Below are 27,091 nucleotides of genomic sequence, written 5' to 3' on the forward strand. Positions count from 1 at the left end.
TGGAGTCCCGGAGTCGACGGGAGAGCTCTCAGTGGTCGATTTATCACGTCTATCCTAGACACGATAAATCGACCCCCCACATCGATCACTGCCCGCCAATCCAGCGGGTAGTGTAGACAAGCCCTAAGTATAAGACAAGAACCAACAATGGATACCAAAAACAGATGGGGGAGCACAAGGTAGCAAAAAGAAAAACTTCATCCTCACCTAAAATATTGTATTTGTTTATATTTATTATTTTAAAAATATTCTAATACTTCATGTCATAAAATCTGGATTTTATAAAGTCAAAGATTTAAAACATTTGAATTAATTTATATAATTTTTTCACTATGAAACTGTTTCTCATAGCATCACTTAAATACATCTTGTTACCATGTTTCTGGTACATTTCTCATGAAAACTAGTAAATTGTGTTTATAAACCATGTACTGAGGTCATAGAAAAGCAAAGATGACCATATTTCTGATCTACTTTTATAGATATTTAATAAGAGTTTTAAATACCTTTTAAAAACTCTGCCTCTACTGTAACCAGAATAATAAAAAAGAGATCTCGATGCTCCCAGTGCTGAGCAGTTCTTTCGTAGATTTAGTGCTAAAACTTGTCTGCAAGTGAGATTAAAATTTTAAATATCTCTTGTACCTTTGAAAGAACTAATTCATGTTGGACTAATTTAAATCCTGAAGAAGAACTCGCTGTAGCTTGAAAGCTTGTCTCCTTTGGTCCAGGAAACGTTACCTCACCCATCTTGTCTCTCTAATTTACATCTTGTTTGTTTCCTTTGGTGAGGTGTCATTAAGTAATATTTTAGATGCCAATACATAATTTTGGATTTAGCTCTTCTATGGTTTACTAAATCTATGAACAGATGAGGGTAATATGAGTGGCCAGTCATTGGATCATGCCATGAGCAATTGTGAGATGAGGGGCCATTTGGAGATTTGACTGTATTCTCATAATTGAGTGCCTAGTGTGTCTTTCTGATAAACAGCTTTGCATTGTAGCCTGACTCTTTTTAATGGTTAATAATAATTGTATTGATTGCCAATTGATACAAAATTAATGAGCTGGAGGTAATAGGGGTCTCATCCCAGAATCGGGGTCCACAGAATTAAAATTAACACGTTCAATGTCTTGTAGGGAACCGGGGGGTGTATGGCAAAGACACTCACACTGAGGGCAAAGCGAAGCCTTCGCCACTTTTATTAGAACAATCAGTAAAGACAAGAAAGCTCCAAACCACATAAACAAATAGCAACCTGATTGGACGTGATATACCTTGACTTTAGCAAAGCTTTTGATACTGTTTGCCAGCAAGTTAAAAAATTATGGATTGGATGAATGGACTATAAGGAAGATAGAAAGTTGGCTAGATTGTTGGGCTCAAGGGGTAGTGATCAACAGCTCGATGTCTAGTTGTCTGCTGGTATCAAGCAGAGTGTCCCCGGGGTCAGTCCTGGGTCTGGTTTTGTTCAACATCTTCATTAATGATCTGGATGATGGGATGGATTGCACCCTCAGCAAGTTTGCAGATGACACTAGTATAGGCGGGAGAGGTAGATACGCTGGAGGCTAGGGATAGGGTCCAGAGTGACCTAGACAAATTGGAGGATTGGGCCAAAATAAATCTGGTGAGATTCAACAACGACAAGTGCAGAGTCCTGCACTTAGGATGGAAGAATCCCATGCACTCATAGGCGTGCGCAGCACATTTCATTAGGGTGTGCACCCAGGGAATTTTTTTTTTAAAGGCGAACATCATAAAGGTTGGGGTGTGGGAGGGGGTGCTGTGTGCAGGAAGGGGCTCAGGGCAAGGGATTGAGGCAGAGGAGGGGTGTGGGGTGTATGAGGGGGCTCAGGACAGGGAATTGGGGTGAAGCAGGGGTGCGGGAGGGGGCTCAGGGCAGGGGGCTGGGGTTCAGGAGGGGTGCAGTGTGCAGGAAGGGGCTCAGGGCAGGGGGCTGGGGTTCAGGAGGGGTGCAGTGTGCAGGAAGGGGCTCAGGGCAAGGGATTGGGACAGAGGAGGGGTGTGGGGTGTATGAGGGGGCTCAGGGAAGGGGGTTGGGGTGCANGGTGTGGGGTGTATGAGGGGGCTCAGGGAAGGGGGTTGGGGTGCAGGGTATGGCAGGGGCCTCAGGACAGGGAGTTGGGGTGCAGGAGGGGTGCGGGATGTGGCGGGGGCTCAGGGCAGGGGGCTGGGGTTCAGGAGGGGTGCAGTGTTCAGGAAGGGGTTCAGGCCAAGGGATTAGGACAGAGGAGGGGTGTGGGATGTATGAGGGGGCTCAGGGAAGGGGGTTGGGGTGCAGGAGGGGTTTGGAGTGCAGGAGGGAGCTCAGGGCAGGGGATTGGGGTGCAGGGTGCAGGCAGGGGGCTCGGGAGGGGGTTGGGGCAGGAGAGGGCTCAGGGCAGGGGGTTGGGGGGCAAGGTGCAGGCAGGGGGCTCAGGGCAGGGAGTTGTGGGGCAAGGTGCAGGCAGGGGGCTCAGGGCAGGGAGTTGTGGGGCAGGGGGGTTGGGGTGCGAGGTGCAGGCAGGGGGCTCAGGGCAGGGAGTTGGGGTGAGAGGTGCAGGCAGAGGACTCAGGACAGGGAGTTGGGGTGCAGGAGTGTAAGTTATTTGCAGGCAGGCCCGGGGCTGGGGATCTGGGTTCCCCCATCCCGGCAGGCAGGCTCGGGAGCCAGGCAGAGGGAGCCAGGCTGGGCACTTGGGGGGGGAGGGGGCCTCCGAGTACCTCCCTGAAGCTCCCATTGGCCGCGGTTCTCTGTGCCCGGCCAATGGGAGCTTCCGGAGGCGGTCCCTGGAGTAACCCCCCCAGCCCCAGAGACATGGTGCCCTGATGGCCGCTTCTGATAGCAGCGCAGGGCCTGCGGCACCACCGGGGGCAAATCCCGCAGGCATATGCTCATATACTAACATCTTTCCTTGGGGACCTTGTGATAAGAGACAAAGGACCAGCCCTCAATACCCAGATCCCCAATGCCCAAAGGTAGGTGGTAGATAATAACAATGAAGAGCTGAAGGGTCAATGATGGAAAGGTAGCTCCCACTACATGATGGTTTCGCCTTTTATATGGCCTGAGTATTATCATGAAAATTCATTCAGTGGCCCAGCCTTCCTTGTCCAAATCTAACTCCCTCACCCTCATAATATTGTGGTGCATTTATCCTATAGGTAGCTCATAATCATATACAGCACCTTTAGCTCATAATCATATACAGCACCTATTGCTAAAGCAAGTTTGTGGTTAAACACAATTCTATCCTGAAATACAGGCTTGTTCTTTGCATTACTGCTAAGTAAAATAAAAGGCTAAGCTAGCTCTGTGGTCTACGACATATACTTTTGATGCATCTATATCTATGAACTTTGAACACAAACTTACAATTTTCTAAGCTACAATAGCCAACATCTATATTTAGATTCATAGATTCATAGATTCTAGGACTGGAAGGGACCTCGAGAGGTCATCGAGTCTAGTCCCCTGCCCGCATGGCAGGACCAAATACTGTCTAGACCATCCCTGATAGACATTTATCTAACCTACTCTTAAATATCTCCAGAGATGGAGATTCCACAACCTCCCTAGGCAATTTATTCCAGTGTTTAACCACCCTGACAGTTAGGAACTTTTTCCTAATGTCCAACCTAGACCTCCCTTGCTGCAGTTTGAACCCATTGCTTCTTGTTCTATCCTTAGAGGCTAAGGTGAACAAGTTTTCTCCTTCCTCCTTATGACACCCTTTTAAATACCTGAAAACTGCTATCACGTCCCCTCTCAGTCTTCTCTTTTCCAAACTAAACAAACCCAATTCTTTCAGCCTTCCTTCATAGGTCATGTTCTCAAGACCTTTAATCATTCTTGTTGCTCTTCTCTGGACCCTTTCCAACTTCTCCACATCTTTTTTAAAATGCGGTGCCCAGAACTGGACACAATACTCCAGCTGAGGGCTAACCAGAGCAGAGTAGAGTGGAAAAATGACTTCTCATGTCTTGCTCACAACATACCTATTAATACATCCCAGAATCATGTTTGCTTTTTTTGCAACAGCATCACATTGTTGACTCATATTTAGCTTGTGGTCCACTATAACCCCTAGATCCCTTTCTGCCGTACTCCTTCCTAGACAGTCTCTTCCCATTCTGTATGTGTGAAACTGATTTTTTCTTCCTAAGTGGAGCACTTTGCATTTATCTTTGTTAAACTTCATCCTGTTTAACTCAGACCATTTCTCCAATTTGTCCAGATCTTTTTGAATTATGACCCTGTCCTCCAAAGCAGTTGCAATCCCTCCCAGTTTGGTATCATCCGCAAACTTAATAAGCGTACTTTCTATGCCAATATCTAAGTCGTTGATGAAGATATTGAACAGAGCCGGTCCCAAAACAGACCCCTGCGGTACCCCACTCGTTATGCCTTTCCAGCAGGATTGGGAACCATTAATAACAACTCTCTGAGTATGGTTATCCAGCCAGTTATGCACCCACCTTATAGTAGCCCCATCTAAATTGTATTTGCCTAGTTTATCGATAAGAATATCATGCGAGACCGTATCAAATGCCTTACTAAAGTCTAGGTATACCACATCCACAGCTTCACCCTTATCCACAAGGCTCGTTATCCTATCAAAGAAAGCTATCAGATTGGTTTGACATGATTTGTTCTTCAAAACATTTAGGGTTGCCAGGAGTCCGATTTTTGACTGGAACAGCTGGTTGAAAAGGGATCCTAGTGGCTCCAGTCAGCACTGCAGACTGGGCCATTAAAAATTCAGTCGGCGGCGCAGCGGGGGCTTAGGGTTAAGGCAAGCTCCCTGCCTGCCTTAGCTTCACGCAGCTCCCAGAAACGGCCATTTGGTCCCTGCGGCCCCTAGCCGTATGGACAGCCAGGGAGGCTCTGTGCGCTGCCGCCACCCTGAATCCCAGCTAAGCAGCTCCCATTGGCCGGGAACCACAACCAATGGGATCTGCAGGGGCAGCACATGCAGATGCAAAGGCAGCACACGGCACCTCACTGGCCGCCCATGCACCCGGCGGCTGCTTCCTGGGAGCTGCGGTTAGTGGGTAGCGCCGCCAGGACCCCAAACCCCAACCCTCTGCCCCAGCCCAGGGTCCCCTCCCGCACCCAAACTTACTCCCAGAGCCCGCACCTCCTCACACACCCCAACTCTCTGCCCCAGCCCGGCATCCCCTCCCAGAACCTGCACCCCACAACACCCTCCTACATCCCAGCCCCTTGCACCAGCTCTGAGTCTGCTCCTTTACCCCAAAAACCTCATCTCCAGCCCCACCCAGAGCTCATACCCTCAGCCGGAGCCCTCACCCCCTTGCCCTGCACCCCAACCCCCTTATTGGTTTCATGGAATTAGAGAGTTGGCAACCCTATCTGTATTAGTATACAATTGGATCCACATGGATAGGCTCTTATGCCTGTTCAGAACCTTTATTTAAATCAGTAGCTCTCCACAGGGGCACCAGGCTTCAATTGCAGGATCAAAGCCTGATGCTGTTAGGTTGTATTTGTAAAGCAACACCTTGAAGTTGAAAAGAAATTAAAATACTAAGCAACATTATTAATAATTTTTTAACTGGAGCATTCAGAAGCTAGAAATCTTTATTTGTTGTGAAATGTTTTCTGTATAAAAATTATATTTTAAAGTAAATTGTATCATGGTCCTTTGACATCTCTTTCTAAAGCCATATATATTAATAGCTTATGCTTCTGAGAAAAACTTTAAACTTCTGAAATTCTTAGCAGCTTGAAATAACTTCCATCTTAATTAAAAAACAACCGTGACACTGGCAGATCAGGTGCCAGCTCTTGGCAAGACTGCGCGCATTAGCTAAGGACTGACAAAGTCATAGCTGGAGACCAGACCAGTTCTCCTCTATGTTAGCTTTGCTCAAAATAGGTATTAGTCTTATAAGAATCTATTCAGGGTTTAGACTCCATGAAATAAGTTGCTGCATGTATTAATATCACTTGTAATGTCTGTATTCCATGCTATAATGAAATATGTAAGTTTTGCTTTATAACTTTGAAAATGTTTGCTCTGAACTTGTGAACCCAGGTATGGGGATCATCTTCCCCCTCCCCAGTCCAGGAGGACTATCAACATTTAAGTGGGCCATTATAAGATAAAAGCTTTGTTAATTGCCCCATCCACTCATGGAGAAGTATGTGCAGAAGACCGCCTCCCATTGCTTTGAATGCTGGAAGAGGGAAATAAAAATAGTTCATGTGAAGATTTTTCATTTCTTTGCTGTCTGAACTCGCACAGAAACCAAACTGAAGCCAGAGCTCCCCAGGAAGCTCCCACCCAGAGGATACTTTGAATTGACAGATCACTACAACTCTGTCACTCTTAGGATTTAGATGGTAAATCATTTGTGTGTATATGTTTGCTTGCCTTAAGCTCCAAATAACTTTCTTATATCTTTTTCCTAGTTAATAAACCTTTAGATAGTTTATCACTGGCTTGGCTACAGGTGTTGTCTTTGGTGTAAGATGTAGGCTACCAATTGATCTGGGATATGTGACTGGCCTCTTGGGACTGGAAGCAACCTGGATATGCTGTGATTTTGGTGTAAGTGACCAGTCATTACTAAGTCCAGTCTGCCTGGATGGCAAGATAGACTGGAGAGTCTAAGATGTCTGTCTGTGACTCCATGGTGAGATTGTTACAGTGATCCGGGAGTTCACATTTGTTCCTGGGTTGGTGAAATCCAATAGAACATACCACCAATTTGGGGTGTCTACCCTGAGGTAGGCACTCAGGGTCTTGAGCCACTTCAGACAGTGCGACAGCTACAACAAAAACAATAACGACAAAACAGAGTCTGGAAGGGTAGCTGCCAAATTTAGGGTACATAGGATTACAACATTAAACGCCCATCAAATGAAGTTTAAATGCATTCTAATCCTACCTAGTGCTTGGGAGAGAATGGCGTCTGTGTTCAAATAATAGCATTGAATAGTGGCATGAAAGTGCTGTTGTGTAATGTCAGTCAGAGCTCACCTCTCTGATGAAACTCTGCAGAAAGAAGGAGGCAGTCATTACATAATTGGTGTAGGATAGATTCACAATAGATGGATCCTCACCAGTAGCCTCTCTCCAGGAATGTGAGGAATGCCTTCAACATTTATTCAGTGGGAAAACTACTGGCTATAGGCACAAGACAACAATTGCATGTGTCAGCTTTAGTAAAGGAACTCTGACTCTTTCAAAGCAAATAGATGTCTCTTAGCTATTTAGGTAGATGGGTTTTTGTTTTCAAAGACCCTAAACTCTGCTAACCAGCCACTGATATTTGCATATCTGTCACCATTTCTTATTTGCAAATTATATAGAAATTAACATTCTCTCTTATGCATTGTCTCTTTTTCTCCAGAGGCTATGGTATTCATTTCCCTGGCAACTTTAATGTATTGCAATGTTCCTGTGATTCACAAAATAACATCCCCAAAACAAGTCAATACAGATATAGCAATGGTAACAATGAGGGGTTTGGTACCCTCTAGAACCATCTCATGGGATGGCAGATCAGGATAATAAAAAAATATCAGTTTAAAGAGCAACTTTGTGATGCTCAGAGTCAAATATCTGGTAAGCAGTTGTGTATATTGAAGACTATGTATACTAGCTACAAGAGGCTAGCAATTTGCTTTCGGGTTCATCAGTCTGTGGTCCACGCAGAATCAGAGTTTGGTTTGATAAAACGTTAACTAGAAAAATAATCCCTGAGGAGTATTTTAAGTATTTTAAGACAGTGTGTTTGCATTAGAGTATGGTAGCAATAGCGATGTGACTGAGTTTTCTAGGTAATCCATTAAAATACACATATTCAGAACTGCTCAAATGAATGCACCTTGGATCTTCAGGAAGCAGCTTCCTCCCTTCAACTCACTTGCAGCTTGATCCTATAAAATACTGAGTACGCTGGCTTAGTCCAGCAAAATACTTAAGCACATGCTTAACTGTAAACACATGAATCGTCCCATTCACTTTAATGGAACTACTTATATGCTTATAATGCAGCATGTGATTAAGTGCTATGCAGGGGTGAGCTAAAGTGCTCAGCACCTTGTGTGATAAAGCCCTTGTGGCAGCTGCTGTGCCATCTACAATGCATCTCCCAAACACAGTGTTTCTCCACGATTCAGGCCTCCTCACAAACTGGATAAATGACTTTCAAAGCATAATTTGTTTAATGAATTTAGTCCTTATTTGTGTTTGAAAATTAGCTACTAAACAGATACAGATTCTATTAATGGATTATTAAAAAGTGATTGATGAATGGTGTATGCATACGTATGTAGCAGCCTCTGTATTGGGTGTCCACTGTTCGCCATAACTATTGTATCAGGTATTTGTCATTTTACAATGTGATTGGACACCTAAATCCCGTGAATTGTTTTACTCCCAGAATTGAAAAGAGCTTTCAAGATGGCTACACAAACAGATGTGCATACTCATGCAAACACATGTATGTATGTATTTCAACATGTTCTCCTTCTGGGGATGTTTTTGTGAACAAAACTTCACTTGTGTGACTGTTTACCAAAAACTAATAAAAAGGAGTTCTGAATACACTGTGAAAAGAATTTTCATATTTTTATTCAAACAAAAACTTATGAACACTTTCTTAATAGGCATCCAGGTATTCTTTTTACTCTGGCAGCAGGACATAGAAGTCCTGTGTCCCATTTGGCAGATACCCTTAGTGAAATCCTGACTCCATTGATGTCAATAGCAAAACTCCCATTGACTTAAATGGGGCCAACTCGTCCAAAGGCAACATATATTAAGTACTGACTGGTTAAACTTCAGATGGGTTGGATGAAATTCAGTTAGAGGGGAAAGAATGCAGTTTTTAAAGGTTGGATATCACTATTTTAAAAATTCATGTGAAATAATGTTTTTCCAGGACCCCCATTGGAGGGGCCTCAGATGCTGATACATACACTTCAGTCTCTCCTGTTCTCTCCCTGTGATACACAATAGTTTAGTTTCCTGAGACCTGTAGACCTTTGGTCTAACTATTGGTGTTTAGTGGCCTGTGATATACAAGAGGTCAGATTGGATGATCTGGTAGTCCCTTCTGGCATTAAACTCTATGACTCAAAACATTACAGGAAATATTTAAAGAAGAATCACACTTCTGGCAAAATGACTCAGATGAAATAATTGTTTACTCAAAATGGTAAAAAGTATTAGTAAGATGCCAGAGAAGAGAAGTGTTCTTACCTCAGCTATATATTTTAACACATTTGTTAGTTAACAAGATAGTGCTCATAAAAGGTAATAGTCCTTGACACTGAGACTTCTACTTAATCACAGAAGTAGTACAACATGGACAAGAACAATATATTCTTCCCTTATACTATGCCCCCAATTATGCCTCAAAACTGACCTGGAGTGATCATCTAAATCCATATTAGATTTAGGCACCTAAATAAATGCCTAATTTGAGGATCCCCAGTCTGGAAATTTTGGCCATTAAATAGTAATGACTTTTGATCACTAGCAAAAAATTCATCTTATTTTTTTTTCAGGTACAGAATCAATAAGCATTTTAGCAATTGTTTTGCTACTGGTGAGTTTTCTCATTCAGCATGATACAATTAATTGTTTCTTCTTTCTCTTGCCCCAGATTTTGAACAACTAGTGTTTTGAAAGAATTGATTTTTACTCTTGGCATGAAAGCACATATTTCAAGTCTCATCTCCTACAGATTTTTTCTCACCCAATGAAGAATCTCTGATTATAGGGGCTTTGTAATTAGTTAGTAGATCCTTAATGACTGCAGTGACATCGACTATACCATTAGGATAATAAAATGCTCCTTTACTTTTAACTTCAAATGTACTATTCTAATAACTATTTACTTTGGCAGGCTAAAAAGAGACATAGATAAATAAATAAACATAACAAATTCCCTAACTATCAAAGAAGATGCTGGGATGTGTTATATTTCCCCTCTAACTTTTTATGGGTAGAAATGAAAGCTTCACACTGTTTCTGAATTATTAAAAAATGGGGAAGAGTTAATAATTCTTCCACAGTATAAAAGCCTCATGTGTTTTCATTTACTGATTTTGAAACTCCCTAAAAAGTTAACATGGGCATGTTATTAAAAATGCAGATATGCCTGTGAAGTACAGATCTTTTGATCTAGCAATATATGGAACTAATTAAATTGATGGATGTTACATTTCTCTTCTTGTACCAGATCTTGCTCTAGAAATTGTCCTGTCAGTACTTAATTTGTGCCAAGGCTTGCCTGTTCGTAGCCCTGGAACTTCTGGGCTTGCTGCTTCAGTTCTGAATGTAAAAATATTGCTTGATCCCCAGCACCTAATTGCTTGAGCCCAGGAACCTCTTTCGTTACAAATCAAGCACTGACTTCTGTGTAATTTAAAATATGGCAAAGTTTTTCCTTCTCTCTGCTCAAAGGCTATAAATATATTTGAGGGGCGGGGGAAAGTTAAAAAGAAAAACAAGTTTTGTCCTGAATTTTCTGTACTGTTGGCCTTTATTTCCTAGAAATGTAGGTGGTCACCCTAACTGTATGCTAAACAGCAGTTACTGAAAATATCAGCCCATGGTTTCAAAAGCACACTGGTATTTAATTAACATACAGTAACTGTATTACTCAAAGGGATAATTATTGTACTACAATTATATTTGTTGAGGATTAATAGATAATGTATATTTAATCCTCAACACATTGTTTATAAAAAGTTAGCATCTAATTCTGATGTCCGTTATTGCTGAGTAAATTTGGAGAAGCTGCACACCCCGTTAATGTCACGTACTTTGCTCCATGGGGTTGGCTTTAAACATCTTTAAACATCAGGGCCATCTCCCAAAACTGACATTATTTGGAAGTCCAACAACTAGATGCTCCCTTCTTTAATGCTGTGCATAAAGCAGCCAAGATCCCCTGATGAAATGTGTCAGGCGATTGTGTGGGGATGAAGAGCAGCAGTTCCGTGGCATGCTCCCTGCACTCCAATTTTCACTTCTTCCTTCCTTCCCTGGAAAGAAGAACAAGGTGTTGTTTTTGTGCTGCCCACTGTCACTCTTTTTCCAGGAGCTTTTTTCTGCCTGGAGTACATCACATGGAATAGGTGGTCTGATCCCCAAGAGAACAGCAGCACAGACCTTCTAAAGACTTACACTACAAGCAAAATGTTCTCTATGTTCCTGTGGTTTGTTGAAGCTTCTTTTTCATGTTGCTTAATACAAATAATTTCCATGGCATTTTATTATGCACCCCCAATAAACAGCTGTAATATTTTTATCCTCTTTAGATGTCAATGACTAATGCATTCTGTGGACTCACGGAATTTGTTGTAGTCCACAACTCCAGTAAAAACAACTTTCAGTCGAATGCCTTAGTTCACTAGGTATTTAATAATTCCTCCAAAACTATTTATTGTCTCACAGGCCGATGCAATGAACATTGTCCAATAATTAACTTGCATATTGGCAAATCCCAATTTAAAACATTACCCCATTCCGTAAACTAATAAGAAGTAAACTTCAGTTCTTAAGTGAGTTCACTGCAACACAAATTATTAACAATTTCCTCATACAACATGCTGCTCATTTTTAAAATAAACTGTACAATAAGCCAAGATCTGCTGTCAGATACACCAGTGCAGAGCAATTAGACCAAATTCATAGCCATTCTGTGACATTATATTCAGAGCAGAGTTGCCTATTCATTTCAGTGGGCAGTCCAATTTAAAGACTGACAGCATGATCTAGTCCTCAGGAGTGATCTAAGTAAGAACAACTCATAAAACTCTAGGCTAAATTAAGCAGTTAGGTTAGTAACTATGACTTACTCGTGGGTATTAGTGAGTCAAGATACAGGACTAAGTGATAAAGTAGCATAACATGCAAAAATCTGGCATCCAATGGATCTAACTGCAAAATGAGTGCAACCTGTATGCAGAGGATGTGATGTGGCCACAGCACCCAATTGTTATGCTGATTTAGTGTGGCCCCTTTGCATCTTTCACTGGCAGTTTTACTATGGAGACTGTCATAATCTACAGATGTTTCCCCCATGTGGCACCATTGTCTGCTCCTCCTTGAAGTGAATTTCTCCAAAGTGACTGTGCTCCTACATGTTCCAGATAATCGGTTAGTGATAAGAATGAATCTTTCCCAGACTAGTTTCATAGATGTATGAGTTCTGAAGTAGGAATTCAAACACAAACCAGAGCTGCTAACTACTCATCAGGGAAGCATCTTATACACACAGTCAGGATTCCTTTACCAAGCTTTACGCTGCCTTTATTTGTCCTTAAGGTTCAATTCCAAACATTGTGTAATCCAGTGCCATTTGCCTGACCTAGCTTTTCTTTAGGGATATAATGAAAGAGCAAAACTTGCTTCTATTTCTATTATCCAGCACATCTTATACCACATATCCTTCCCCTGTGGAAACTGAAGAATTTAACCTCAGACTGTGACAATACTTGCATAGAAAAACAGAATGGGCCACAGGATAAGGCCCTTACTTTATTCGCTGCCTTTTTGCAGGGAAAACTTCTATTGGCTTTCATGGGAGTTTGCATCAGTAAGGAGTTAGTAAAGGACATCAGTGTCTGAACCAAGGAAACAGGGAAACTATGTCTTCTCTCACTTTCTGTGCCCCTAATTTCAATAACTCATTCCTTAATAATTACAGCTGCTGAAAAAGTTTGAAATTACTCAAATATCTTTGCCTTCTTCAGATCTCACCCCATTGTAATTCAGGAATAACTCCACTGAAATAAATGAAGTCACAGCAGTATAATACAAGTGTATGTGAGATTAGAATCAGGCCCTCTGTCTATGTTAATATGACTATTTCTATATTCCCAGGTAACAGTATCCCAGCACACAACATACAGAAGAACTAAAAAATTACACATTAACTGTATTACAACAGAGATGAGCAAAGTTGTTTTGTCTAATTTGGAATCCTCTCAAACTTCATAGGTTCAACAGTTCAACTAAAACACAAATAACAGTTGGTTTCTTGCAGCATTTATGAAAGATCGTGTAGAAAGAGCAGAGAAGGGGGCAAGATATTAAAATTCTAATTAAATATAGCTAGAGTAGGCCTGCAAACCTTTGCAAGATTTTAACTGTATCATCTCAGGAAAGAAACCTGGGTATTAGTGTGGACAGCTCAATGAAGATCTCTGTTCAACATGCAGCTGTGGTTAAAAAAGGAGACAAGATGTTAGAATGAAGAAGAAATGGAATGTAGATTAATATGAAAAAATTGTAATGACATTATATAAACCAATGATATAGCTTCATCTGGAATTTTGTGTGCAGTACTGGTACCCCATCTCAGATAGGATATTGCAACATTAGAGGAGTGTCAAAGAAAGGTGGCAAGAATGGGGCTGGAAAAATGCCTCTTGGTAGAGAGATTGAAAACAAATTGGGACAGTTAGTCTCAGAAAGAAAATGAAGAAGAGGCACCATGATAAAAGTATATAAAATAATAACTGATATAGACAAGATAATGCAGGACCTTCTGTTTTCTCTGTCTGATAATACAAGAAAGGGGGGACATTCAGTGAAATTGAAACTGAAAGGTTACAAATACCAAACTGATAAAAGGTAATATTGATTCAAATAGCACATATGTACTTAGGCTGTGGAGCTCAATGCCACAAGATGTCATTGGGTAAAGAATTTAGCAAGCTTCAAAATGTATTATGTGGATAACACGAATATCCTGAGTTACAATAGTTAATACTAACAAACAGAGGATTGGAAGGAAAATAAAACCTCATATTCCATGGCTTAAAATGAACTCTAACTGTTAGGACTCAAGATGAGACATTTATGATGGGCAGATTACCCCCACATTTTCCTTGCATTTTCCTCTGAAATAACTAGTTTTGGCCACTATCAGAAACAGGATTCTGAACTTGGTGGACCACAGTTCTGACCCGGTGTGTGCTGATGTTATCTTTAATTAAGATGCACATGATTAACTGAGGGCAGAATTTGCCTCAAATATAACTCTTATGTAGGACACCCTCTTGTTCTAGTGCAGCTTCTGGAGGATGTTCTTCTATTCGTCCATTCCCAAAGACTAATGCTTAATATAAGCTTTCACATAGTACTAAATAAACAACTGAATCATCCACAGAAGAAACAAGAGTTTAAATTAGAAGAGAAAATATCTGAATCATTTTTCTTACCTAAAAAAACCCCAAAATAGTTTATGAGGTCTGCAAAACCTCAAGCTTCATAACGTTTGCCCATCCTTGTGAACTGCTACTGCTACTGCAGAAGATACGTAACTTAAAGGTGGCTGCATACAAGCAGAGGCTAAAGTGACCCCTATACATTAGAAGGAGGCCTGAGCCACAAAGTTTGGGTCTGGATCTAGATTTGATCTTCTCTGAAGTTTGGGGCATGTTCAGGTCCAGTGTTGTGGTTCAGGCTATTACAGAGAGAGGAACCAGTTGCTAGATATGCACTTTCCCAAATGTGTGGGTATTTGGATCTGGAGATCTGGCTTGGGCTCTTCTCTACAGAGTTTGTACATCAGTTTGGCAAGAGCTAAAAAGTTCTTCAGGAACCCTTGGGGAAAAGGTGCTATATGAATGTAAGATGGTAAATATTTGCTGGCAGTAATAATTAGTTGTCTCAATTTTCTCATTCTTTAGCTTTTTCAGTTGCTAGCAACTATGTTCCATCCTTCCTTTTTCTGTATTTGTAGGTTTAACTCTTCCATTTAATTTCAAGGACCCACAAATAGAATAGGGCCATTAAGAAAAAGTATTGATCCCCTAGATTATCATCTTAAATTTCCTGCTTACTTTATTTTTCAGATTTTACTTGCTTGAACTTTATTCCAGTCCATTTGTTTAGACATTTGAATGCAGGCAACAGCACTTTCATCTGCCACAGATCTATATATACTGGGCTGCCTTGAAGGCTGCCTTGTTCCAGCCAGCACTGAGTCTCTTGTGGATTTTACTAACAAATTGTTTGCTGCTGCCATTGCAAATGAAAGCACTGACTATAAAATCAATTAATTCCCTTATCCACCTGCTGCAGTGATGTACAGTAACTTCCTGGCATAAAGCAGGACTGCTGAAAACTGCACTGTAACTTCAACAATAATTTGCTGATAGTGACCAAATTACTTGGGTTATTCAAATAGATTTCCTTCTACAATTCTGTGTCCCAGTCCCTATAAATTAAATCCAGCCAAAGCAGAGTTAAGAAATATTTTCTCTTTTTCCTAATGAGCTAATCAATAAGGGTTGTAGCATCTACTTCACCAAAGATACAAGGAACGTCTCCTTTCTGAACTTATTAATAGGTTTTCATGTATCTAATGGAAGTTAAGCGCTAGTGTTGGAAATGGTCTAAAGGAATCTCATCAGATTTTATTAGTTTGGAATAAGGAGAAAGCAACTTTAGTAGAACTGTATAATTTTCCTTAAAAACAAGTAATAACTTGTGGCTGTACATAACACTCTACAGTGAGATTTGGGGGCCCATTTCACTTGAAGTCTTTGTGGATGTAAATGATGCCATAAAAATTCATCACAGTAGGAATCTTAGCGAACATCTGTTGTACTTCGGACTTGAAGTCAGAATTCAAAAACATCAGCGCAGCTGTAAAATGTCACTTAACTGGCAGGCCCTTCAGCATAGATTCTTTTCTAGCTGAGTCACTTAATAAATAGGTAAAGTTTGCATATTTAATCATAGATTCAGAGGTTGTGTTTGACAAACAAGAGCCAGCCCCACAGGGAAAAAAAATCCTACAACAGAGGGGGTGGTAAAGAAAGAGTTCACTTTCTAAATTCCGAGTAAGTCACAGCATTTCCGGTAGGGAAGAGTATACCAGATCTTCTAAATAAAAAATGACACAGATATTTCCCCAAAACTCAAATTGAACAAAACCAGCCACCTTTTTCTTTTCTTCTCTTTTCTTTCCTTTTGCGAGAGGGACAAAATTATTTTTCTTTGAATTTTCCACATTTATTTGCTTCTGTATTTTCTGTCTTGGGTTGGCAAATACTGTAAAAGAAGATAATCTTACGGCATTTCCAGCCCAACCCAGGTAGTGAAAGTAATCTTAGGCTGTTCATGGAAGAGTTCCACACCAAAGGGTAGAGAAACTCTCTCTTATAGAGCTTATGAAGATTTGCATGGAGGAGAGGGGAGAAACAGAAAAGTGTTTGCAGTATCATGGCACCAGTTATACACCATTCCATTTCATGTGCTGTGAATTGTGGGGCCTAATTCCAAAACTGAAAACATCTTCAGTTCATCATTCAGAATAGGGAGGGGCCACACAGCAGGCAAGGAAACAGAATGTGTAATTGAAATATTTGTTTAAAAGAAAAGTCAACTAAAAATCTTTAATACCATAAGGGAATAAAACTAGGAACATTAGTTAAATATTACTGAATGTGCACCCATCTTCTGGTCCTTCACCAGGCAAGGGGGAAATGATGGGGGAAATCATTCTTGGGGAAAACTGGGGATTTCTCCTGTGGTGGGGTTCCAGGACTCCCTCAGCCTCATCATTCACCTCCTAGAAACCCAGGAGGGTCCTCTGCATGCTCAGGAGGGTCTCTCTGCAAGGAGTTTCAGGTGCCAGTGGAGGGTGAAGTCCCAGGAGTCCTGAAGGCCCCTTGTTCTCCTCCCAGTCACTCGGGGTGTGAGCGGTTGGGGGTGTCCTTGAAAGCAGATCCTTTGGCTAGGCAGCACCCTGGGAGGCAGCCAGAGGTGTTGTGTTTCATGGACAGGTTCAGTGGTCTTGGCAGCAGGCTGACCCCGCACTTGTACGGCCACCAGTTCAGTGAGCATCTCCGTTAGGGAATGCTCCCATTCCTCATGGCGTACCTCCTGCTCCATGAACTGGTTCATCAGTGTCTCTTCATGCTGAAGAGCCTGCTCCTCCTGTCACAGGAAATCAAAGTGCTCCTGGTATCTCCTGCCCAACCTTGTAAATAGCTCTTCCAGGGTCCTTATCTGTCTGCCTCTGCTGTCTCTGGGGTGCTGCTCCTACCCTCCTGGTAGAATGATTATCCTCTCGAGAGCCAACAGTCCTACCAATACAAAGACAAGTGTGTAGCATTATATATATATTGCTTTGGAAGAAGCTGAGAATTCCTCCCATATAACATAACTTTACTATAGAAGGCCAGAATTTTGATACTTTTCAGCATTCCAAAAAAGTAACAGTTTGACTACCCTTCTCAGACAACTTCTGCAGCCCATGAGGAAGGAGCACAGGCTAGATGATATGAAAAATATACTAAGGTTTGTAAAATTTTTAAATAACCATAGTATCTGTAGGGGTGGGAGGAGTGGCAGTTCCTTTGAGGGGCTACGACCAGTTCACAATTTTTTCTTTTTAAAGCCTGGCCAAAATTTGGAGAACAGAACAGTTTTCAAGGTACCAGAATGGAAAAGAGAAGCAGCTTTTCATTCCTGTGGAGGAGATCTGGCAATCTATGCCAGAGAGATGTTTCTGCTAATGATCAACCCTCTACACATTGTTGAATGGAGGGGTTTGGCTGTCTCTGAAGGTTAACCAAGCAGATTTGCACTGCTGCTGAAACTCAAGACCCAGCTCAAGTTTCTTCTTCACCAGAAATTTGCTGAAATATGCTTACAGGACTGGGAGGCAATTCAGCTGGAAACTGACTGTAATCTCAGCAATCAGACAGAGTTTCCGTGCAAAGGGCGATGCAAACCATGAACACTTCCCCCCACATCCCATCCCTTGTATCGCCAGAAAATCTTGCCCTGTGCCTGCCTAACAATGGTGAAATGGACAGGGAAAGAAAGAGACACACCACAATTTGATATGGTTCCCTGAAGTTTCAGATCAGCATCACAAGCCCCTTGCCTCTCTTTGACAAAGGGACACTCCCTCCCAGAGCAACTGTTGGAGCCTTTTGCCCTCACATACAGGAGTCTCAAGTGCTTGATGAGTTCCCAGCACTTGATGCGTTCCCACTTAATGCCCACCTGCTCCAGCTTCTGTGAAATTTCCTGCTGCAGGTGTATGTTCCTGCTGCTCCTGGGGAAGTTGTGGAGATGGTGTACTTTGACCACATATTGTTCAGCACCTGGGCACAGTTGGTGGGCCAGGCAACTGTTCTCAGAGCAGGATCCACATTCACCTGTATTAATTTGTAAAGAGTACATCAGAAAACTATTCTGATGCAGTCAGCAGAGCTCACTACTGCTGGTGAAAAAAGGGGGACAGGGACCTTTATTCATTGGTAAGGCTCAAGAAGAAAAGGGTTCAGTGCACATTAGGAATGGGGGTGAAGATCTATTGAAACCTGAGACCCAGTACACAGCCCTTATCCATGGGGGGAGAGGTAGATACGCTGAAGGGTAGGGATAGGGTTCAGTGTGACCTAGACAAATTGGAGGATTGGGCCAAAGTAAATCTGATGAGGTTCAACAAAGACAACTGCAGAATCCTTGGGTGAAATCTGGACCTACTGAAGGCAATGGCAAAACTTCTATTAACTCCAAGTAGGCCAGGATTTCATACCTCATCTTTGCATTTTGGTTCTTCGCCTGCCAACTGCAATATTTACGAGGAACCCTACTGATTTAGATTAAAAGCAATATCAGAGATATTAAACAACTGCAAATAAAATACACCTGAAAATATTTAATATTTAAAAGATATGGGAGCTCATCTCTGGCAGTGTGGTAAATTTTGCAATATACAGTAATTTTAAAAATTTAATATATGTGAAAACATGTTTCCCTCCTAAAAAGTTAGTAAGATTATGGCCTAAAGAAACATATTCCTATTCCAAAACCTAAAAACAAAGTTGGGGCCCTCTATGAGTAAGGGTGGGGAGACATAACACTGAAACAAGATGCTAATGGGCACAGAGACTGAATTACTCCCTTACTCATAGAATGCCCCAAATCAGCCATGTACCTTGGTATAGAAAAGCATTCAAATCAATGCTTAACTCTGAATATGTGTTTAAGTCCCAATGAAATCAAGCTTTGGAGGAAGAAAAAAATTATAATGAATCAATGTTTGAAACTTCCAAAAAGTGACCTAAAATAGCTTTTCGATGGATAACAATGTCACACGTTCCAAGTCTGATAGTTTGTAGCCTACCAGGACCATAATCAAATCCCCCCTGACATTCATGGCAGGGAGAAATTCCATATATAAGAGTATGGAGAGGAAATAAACTTTCTTGGGCAGGTTTCTTTTTTATTCCCCCCACCTTTCTTTTCTTCCTTTAAATGGTGGATGTTCAAAGATTTGGACTATTAGGAGCCCCAGCTGAAATGAATTAGCAAGCAGAGTCAGCTGAGGTGGTCAAAGGTGCATGATAAATAGCCATCTGTAGTGGATTCTGAGCTAAGTTTCACTGGTAGAAATCAAGAGTAGCTCTATGATTACAGTTACTCTGTAAAACCAAAGCAAGTGAATCCATTATCAGGCCAAAAAATATTTAATAGTTATTCAGATGTCACAATATTAACCAGTGCTCCAATGCACTGTTCAGGGGGCGAGCGAAATGATGTTTTGGCACAGGCCCTGTGTGGGTGGCTATCTGTCAACAGCAGCTGTGTAGCGAAAGGTTTGGAATGTTCTCTGAGTAAGACTGGTTGCAGAGCTCTGGGGACTACAATAGTGGGAGGTTCTTGAAATATAAAAGTATCATTCGATAATGAAAAAGAAATTTCACTAATATTTAGTCATACAGCAAGGAAACATGAAAATAAACCAAAATGCTGTTGCTATTTATTATGTTAAAAAAAACAAAAACAAATCCCCAAACAAGATCAGCGTGTTTCACAAATATTTCGCTTTTTCAAATGGTTGTTTTATGGAAAGACCTCAGACTACTGGTCAGAATGTAATAGTACAGAGTACACTGGACTGTAAACATCCTTTAAAAGAGCAAGCACTTCAGTTTTGCTTAGAATTGTAGATTTCAATATGCCTCAGAAGGGGTACTCACTTGAATGAGATCCTGTGACCAGTTACAATGGGTCACTGTTCAAGTAATAGTGTTAATTACAATAACATGGGCATATCAAATGTTTCAGATGTCCAAAAAGCACAAAACCCTTCATACCAATGCCCTGTTTTGTTTTGTTTTTTAGCATAGCAAAAGGACATGGATTCCAGCCTAAAGAAATTTTCAAAAACTGTATTGAACTTCCATGACATCCTTTCAAACGAAAAGAACAGAATTAAAGAGGATGATTTTACCTAGAATATTTCAATAACTCTTCTGTTTACCAGTATGAAGATACTGTACACATGTTTAAAAATGAAAATGATGGTAGTGAACTCTCTAAGACAACATAGTAGACTAAAGCTGTTAAGAATTAAAAGGAGTCTGAGAACCTGAGAGGCACTGAGAATCTACCACTCCCATTGACTGAGCTGTGGGTTCATTGCCCATAAATTCATAAGCAGTCATCATATGTATCAGACACAAGCTATTTCATTTTAGGAATATATAGTAAAACCTATAAGTGAGCAGGACTTCAGCAGGAACTCAGGGCAGCACTTTTGAAAATCAGGCCAGTTTTATTTAGGAACCCCAATATTGATTTAGGAGTCTAAGTGTAGGCACCTGCATTTGAAAATTTGAGGCACAGAGTTTAATAGAGAATGATCTTCCATTCTGTAGGTTTATTTTGAACCATCCTATAAAATTTTAATGCAATGATTTAATTTTCTCTTAAATGTTACGGTATGATTTTTAAAAATGACATAATCAAGATTATCATTTTCTTTTAAATTCTAAAGGACTTTGTCATAAAAACTCCTTTCAGGGTCTGCAGATTCATCAACACCACCTCATGGTCAATTCCCAAGAACCCACCACTTCAACTGACTGAACTATAGGTTAGTTGCCTATAAATTCATAACCAGTCATCATATGCATAACAGACAAGATATTCCACTTAAGTGAATCATCACTCCACTCTGTGAATATTATGGCATGGGGCATATCCTAATTTAACAATACAGACATTATTTTAAACAACTAAGAAAATAACTGCTGAGAGATCTTCAGCATAGTCACCCAGATTCCTCCATCTCCAGGTAGTGCTCATCAACCAATGCCACCAGAGCTGTTTCTGGATTATTTTAACAACATATTGGTTATCCTCAAAGAGACTTGAAATTTAGTTTAATTTGTTTTCTTTCAATAATAAACATATATTATTTATTTATAGATTATTTCCCCTTGAATTCACATGTAAAGACATTAAAAACTCACAGAAGTTTAACGCTAGTAATTTCACTCAGGAGGATTGTACCATTTCTGCTTGCTTTCCCATTCTTCAGTCAGAAGGCCAAGAGACAGTCTTCTAACAGCAATGAAACTATTTTCTCAGAATGCCTGTACATCATAATGACAGGTTTCAGAGTAGCAGCCGTGTTAGTCTGTATCCGCAAAAAGAACAGGAGTACTTGTGGCACCTTAGAGACTAACAAATTTATTAGAGCATAAGCTTTCGTGGACTACAGCCCACTTCCGATTATGCATCCGAAGAAGTGGGCTTTAGTCCACAAAAGCTTACGCTCTAATAAATTTGTTAGTCTCTAAGGTGCCACAAGTACTCCTGTTCTTTTTGTACATCATAAAACAGTCATTAGAAGAGAGGAGCAACATAGTGTAGAAAAGATATAATTTTAAGTAGTATGTGGGAACAGTACAAGGAGAGTAAGTGTCACCCTTGATCTAGGTATGGGGAAAACACAGATATAAAGCATGCCAATTAGATTATGCCACATTAATAGAGTATGCACTACCAAGGAAACGACAGAAAGTAAAGGATCACCCTAATGATGCGGTATAGAACATAACAGAAAAAGGAATTTTTCTTTGGCTCAAGGTATCTATCCTAAAGCCTTGAAAAAATTGCTGATATCTTAAAGTAAGAACTCTTGTTAAACCTGAGGAAGCACACATATTTGTAGAACAATGTCTGCGGCCCTTTCCCCCTCTTGCTCTCACAAACACTATACACAAACACTACCTTATGAAGGAGTTAAGGTTCATTAAGTATGACATAAACCTAATGCAAACCATTAAAAGCAAACAAACAAAACAAAACCACCAAACTATGGGATTCCTCCTAACCTTACCCTGCCCACACAGCACTTTTCCAGTGACAGTGATAAATTGTGCACTGAGACCTTCCTCAGGCCTCCAAAGAATAAGGAAACACATAATACACAATCCCCTTTGCAGTATAACCCCACTACTAAATACAACCTCAGCAATTTGAACAAATATTCAACACTAACCTATCTGAACAGGGTGTGTGTGTGGTGCACTAGGTGGTTGTGAAGGAAACATGAGGTTGTAATTAGCGGTGGTCAGAGGGGGATAATTCCATTTAATACAGGATTTCAGTTTTCTGAAATTTGGTTTCATTCTGACTTTGAACAAACCCCAACATTTAGAAATTCTCAACAAAAGGGGATGGAATCCTGGTTCCAGGGCAGTCAATGCCAGCTGCTCCAGAGCTGTCCATCCTGGAATCCCTGTGCTCTGTGACTCCCAGGGAGTCCAGGTGGCAGACTGCCCTAGTGCCAGTCTACATGGTTGCCTACATTCTGTTGGAACTTTGGCAAAATTGAACCATCTCAGCGAAAGATTGTGATTTCACCAAACTGGCAAATTCCAATAAAAAAGAACATTTTTCAATCAAATTTTTCTCACCACTGTAGTCATAATTAAGGGTTTGTGTTTTTCCTGTGAGGAAGAGTAGTGTGTAGCATGCTATCGGGCCTTTATAATATTCAGGTTTGAAAAGCTTTTTTTTTTTTTTTTTTTTGGCTTGGGTCCTTTCCCAGCCCATCTTCTAAATAAGTAATATATCACATAAATGAACTCTTTCTTTGAAGTTGCATTCTATATATTTCATAAGGATAAACCTTGGTAAATATCCTATATTAACAGCTGTCTGAGAGTGACTACAAAGACAATAACAGGAATGGTTCAAAATTGGCTGGTTAGTACGATGTTGAGTTCTGGTAACACTGTTTAATTTTTCTAACATACAAGCTATAAATATTTCCCCATTGGTGACAGATGAAAAATGTTCTATTGTATCAAAAATGATAAAAAACAACACTGATAGACATATTTACTGGTAGTTTCATAATCCTCAGTGGCATGCCAATTATATTAACTATTATTACACAATGACGTTATATGAACACTTGAGTGTGTTTTTCTTCTTCACAGACTACAAAATTGGCAAAGCCTCGAATGATGCAGAATGAGAACTATGATCTATATCAACCATGGGCCAAGTCTGGCCTTCAGAGACATATCATGTCTTCTATAGTCTCTTTAAACTTAGGGAAAATGGAGTGCGAAGTGCATAGCCCTTCTTTGGGATGGGATATACAATAAAATACCTAAGACAGTTGAATGGTTTCCACTTCTTTTTTCTGTTTTCTATTTCAAAAGTAAGAGAAGAGACAGTTTGGTAACAAAGAAGAGATGACGTGATGGGAAGTTTGGAAGAAAAATTCAAGAGGGAGTTTTTTTGCTCGTTTGTTGACACTGCTCTAGTGTCCATCGAAGAAATGTTTGGACAAATGAAGTACCATGAAAAGACCCGGGGCACTTTGTATGACCTTAGTAAGCTGCCAGTGGACAGGAAAACACTCTTGAACAATTGTATAGACCTTCACCAGATGCTGACACATGGAGAACGTTCAGGCATCAATGATAAAGACCTCCATGTCAAATTGGACAACATCCATCACATTTTGCACAACGGGAAGCACTCTCCACTCCAAGTTCTCCAATTCATTCATGATGCAGAGTGGAAGGACACTTTTCCTAATGTGTGGATAGCTTTGAGGATTCTGCTCATGCTGTTGGTCACAGTTACAAGTGGTGAGCGTGGGTTTTCAACACTCAGGCTCATTAAAACATATCTTCAGTCGATGATGGCCAATGAGAGACTGACATCACTTGCTATTTTATTGTTTGAAAATGCCATTAGCCAATCTTTGGATCTCTCTGATGCCTCGCTTCAGTTTGTGAGGTCAAGGGTGAGAAAAATGACTTTTTTGAACTAAAGGACTAGGGTTAACATTTTAAGATTGTCACTTGTAACACTATTTAATAATTGTCCACTCACTGTTGGTGCATAGTTCAATTTCTTGATGTTAGTATATTTCACTTATTCTTAAAATTAAAATGTTTCTATAAGTTTAGAGGAAATGAAGTTTTTTATTTGCTCATATATGGTATGAATAAATACAGATTTACAGATACTAGCGTGCAAATTATCGTCTTACATGACAGAGATAACATGCATGCAAATCGTGCATCAAAGTTGTGAAATGGGCTACAAATGCAATAAAAAATAAGATATTCAAATTTTTGACAAATGGGGGGGCACTGTAGACACTCCTTGCCTGGGGTGCCATTTGGTCTAGGGCCAACCATGGGTATTTTTAAAATAGTATGTCTCCATCTAAATTAGGGGTGGCAGTTACTGTTTTAACTATAATGGTATAGTTAGAGGTAAAACTTTCTAGTGTAGACAAGCCCTAAATGGTGAGTTGCTTCCAAGGGAAGCAACTCTGAGGCAGCCCATGATATTCTGAGGTGTCCTTATGTGGGCAGCATGGGAATGTGTATGTGGGGTGAGGGTAGATGCCATTCGTTGAGCTTCTAGAGGCAGATATGTGAACCATGTATAAATATTGTTACTCCTTTTGACATGAGCAGCAAAAATTCAGTCTTGCAGGTTGTTCCAGTCAGGAGGAGAAATTGATCATACAGTCAGGTACTTTTGCTGTAATCTTATTTACAAAGAATGTACCAAGTCCTGTTTTCCTGAACACAAGAAGAACCAAACAAAAGGAAACAATTTCCTTGCTCTGAGCCCCAAAACTCTTTTAACCAATGCCAGATCTAGAAGCCCTGTCAGGGCCGGTTCAAAGGCAGCCTGTATGCACTAGTCAGTTAACAACTCATGATTGGGACACAAGTAGCTGGGTCAGGGCTAAACTGGGTCAAGATACCAGGAAATCAGGGTCAGGCACCAAATTTCAGGCTGGAGGCAAGTAGCAAAGTCAGGGATGAACCAGGGTCAGAAGCCAGAGTTTTGGATCCACAGCAAAGTAAGGTTTGGAGCAGCTTCAAGCCAGTAGACTGCTTCGTTGCTCAAACAGCTCCATAGGATGTTTATATATCACTCCGGCCATAAATCAGTGCTCATTCAGTCTGTGTCTCACTTTCTGCTTCTGTCTTTTGTGGGTTTCTCCATTGAGACATATCCACATTAGCTCAATCAGAGCTAGCACACTAAGAATAAAATGTAGCCACTAACTGTGCGAGTGGTTGGAGGGGCTAACCACCCCATGTGTTTATCTAGTGTCTTGAAGTATCTAGCCCCTCCCACCATTCATGCCGTTGTGGCTACACTCTATTTTGAGTGCACTAGCTCGATCAGAGCTAGCATGAGTATGTCTCCTCAAACAGCAGATTATACTTCAAGCTGGAAATACCATGAATCTCTCATCTACCCATACCCTTACCAAAAACAATACCCAGCAAAGCCCTCTGCCCACATACTGCTAATTCCTGGAGAGTCATATGCCTTTGTTTTAGGTGGGAGCTGCTATAATGGAGCTAAACTGTTTTGTACAGCTGTCTCAAATAAAAGATGGAAGTCACACCTCCAGCTCCAAGGCCATTCCACCCAACCCACAACAATATCAACGTGATGGAGTCATTGTCAGGGCATGTAATGTTTCCAACACCATTGTACATAGGGCTGGGTGGGACATGCTATTCCTATCCCATGATAATGTTCAACATGTCAGCATTTTTCTTGTCTGAAATCAGGAAAAAAGTCAAAATCTCAACAACAAAAAAAACGTTGTTAAATGAAAAATCTGAAAATGTTTTTGGTTCAGGTCAATTGAAACATTTCTTTTGTTTGTTTTGTTTTGACTGTTCCTATTTTAAACACATGTTTAAATGTAAATTTACTACAATTTCTGAATGAAACATCTTTTTGCCTCAAAATCTCTGAAACTTTGGGGGTTGGACAATCTCAAAAGTTTTTTTTTAAACCAACAATTTTTCAAGTCAGGTGTTTCATTGAACCAGACACTGTTTCATAAACAGTTTTGGTTTTGATGAATCTGCATTTTTCTTTGGAAAACCATTTTGTCAAAAAATTCCCAAGTTACAGGTTTATTTGTCAAACTTTACTATAAATTGTTATGACTGCTGGTAACATCCATTTGCTAATTCCCATACCTTCAATACCATATCACACGCCTGTAGGAGAGTAGGTGAAAGGAAATCGAAGGATGTGATAAATGAGTAAAAGCACCAGTAATCAAATGGAAACAGGGTGGAATTATCTGATATTATATCAATGATGTTTCTCTGTAATCTATATTATTTGGACAAATTTTTCTTTTTTTTTTATTGCTCTTACAAACATTAATGGTAGAAGGGCAATAGTGTTCCTGTATCCTCAAAGTATGACAGCTAAGCACATATTTAGATATAAATCCTAACAAGAACTACCTGACAAAGCATGTACCAATATCTGCAAGGCAAAGGTTTTTCTATGTTGCTTTAAAAGCAGAAGAATGGTGATGGGGGTAAAACATGGAAGAAAGTGAGATGAGTGTAATGTCTGAGAGGGAAAAAACCACAAGAAATGAAAGCTCTACATTTGGCTTGCCCTGTGTAATGTCACTGACAATATAAATGTAGTACAGATGATGTCAAGCTAACAAAGTAAATTTGTTCACAGAATGATCATAACATTACTGCTTTGGGAATCCAGAACAACAGTGAGTCACTGAGAAAAAAACAAAGCAAAAACTCAGTGATGATGGGATTAACTAAAGGGAAACTTCCTTTCTTATATTTCTTAGTAATTTAATGTGGGAGGATAGAGTAATCCCAGAGCATGAACCATTGCAAACTCTAAAAGGGAAAAATGAGAAATGTTTATACAGCAAAACCCTTTTTATGGTGAATTCATATTTGGTATTTAAAAAAAAATCCTATAT

This window comes from Trachemys scripta, chromosome 4 (assembly GCF_013100865.1).
Source record: "Trachemys scripta elegans isolate TJP31775 chromosome 4, CAS_Tse_1.0, whole genome shotgun sequence".
Taxonomy (NCBI): domain Eukaryota; kingdom Metazoa; phylum Chordata; order Testudines; family Emydidae; genus Trachemys; species Trachemys scripta.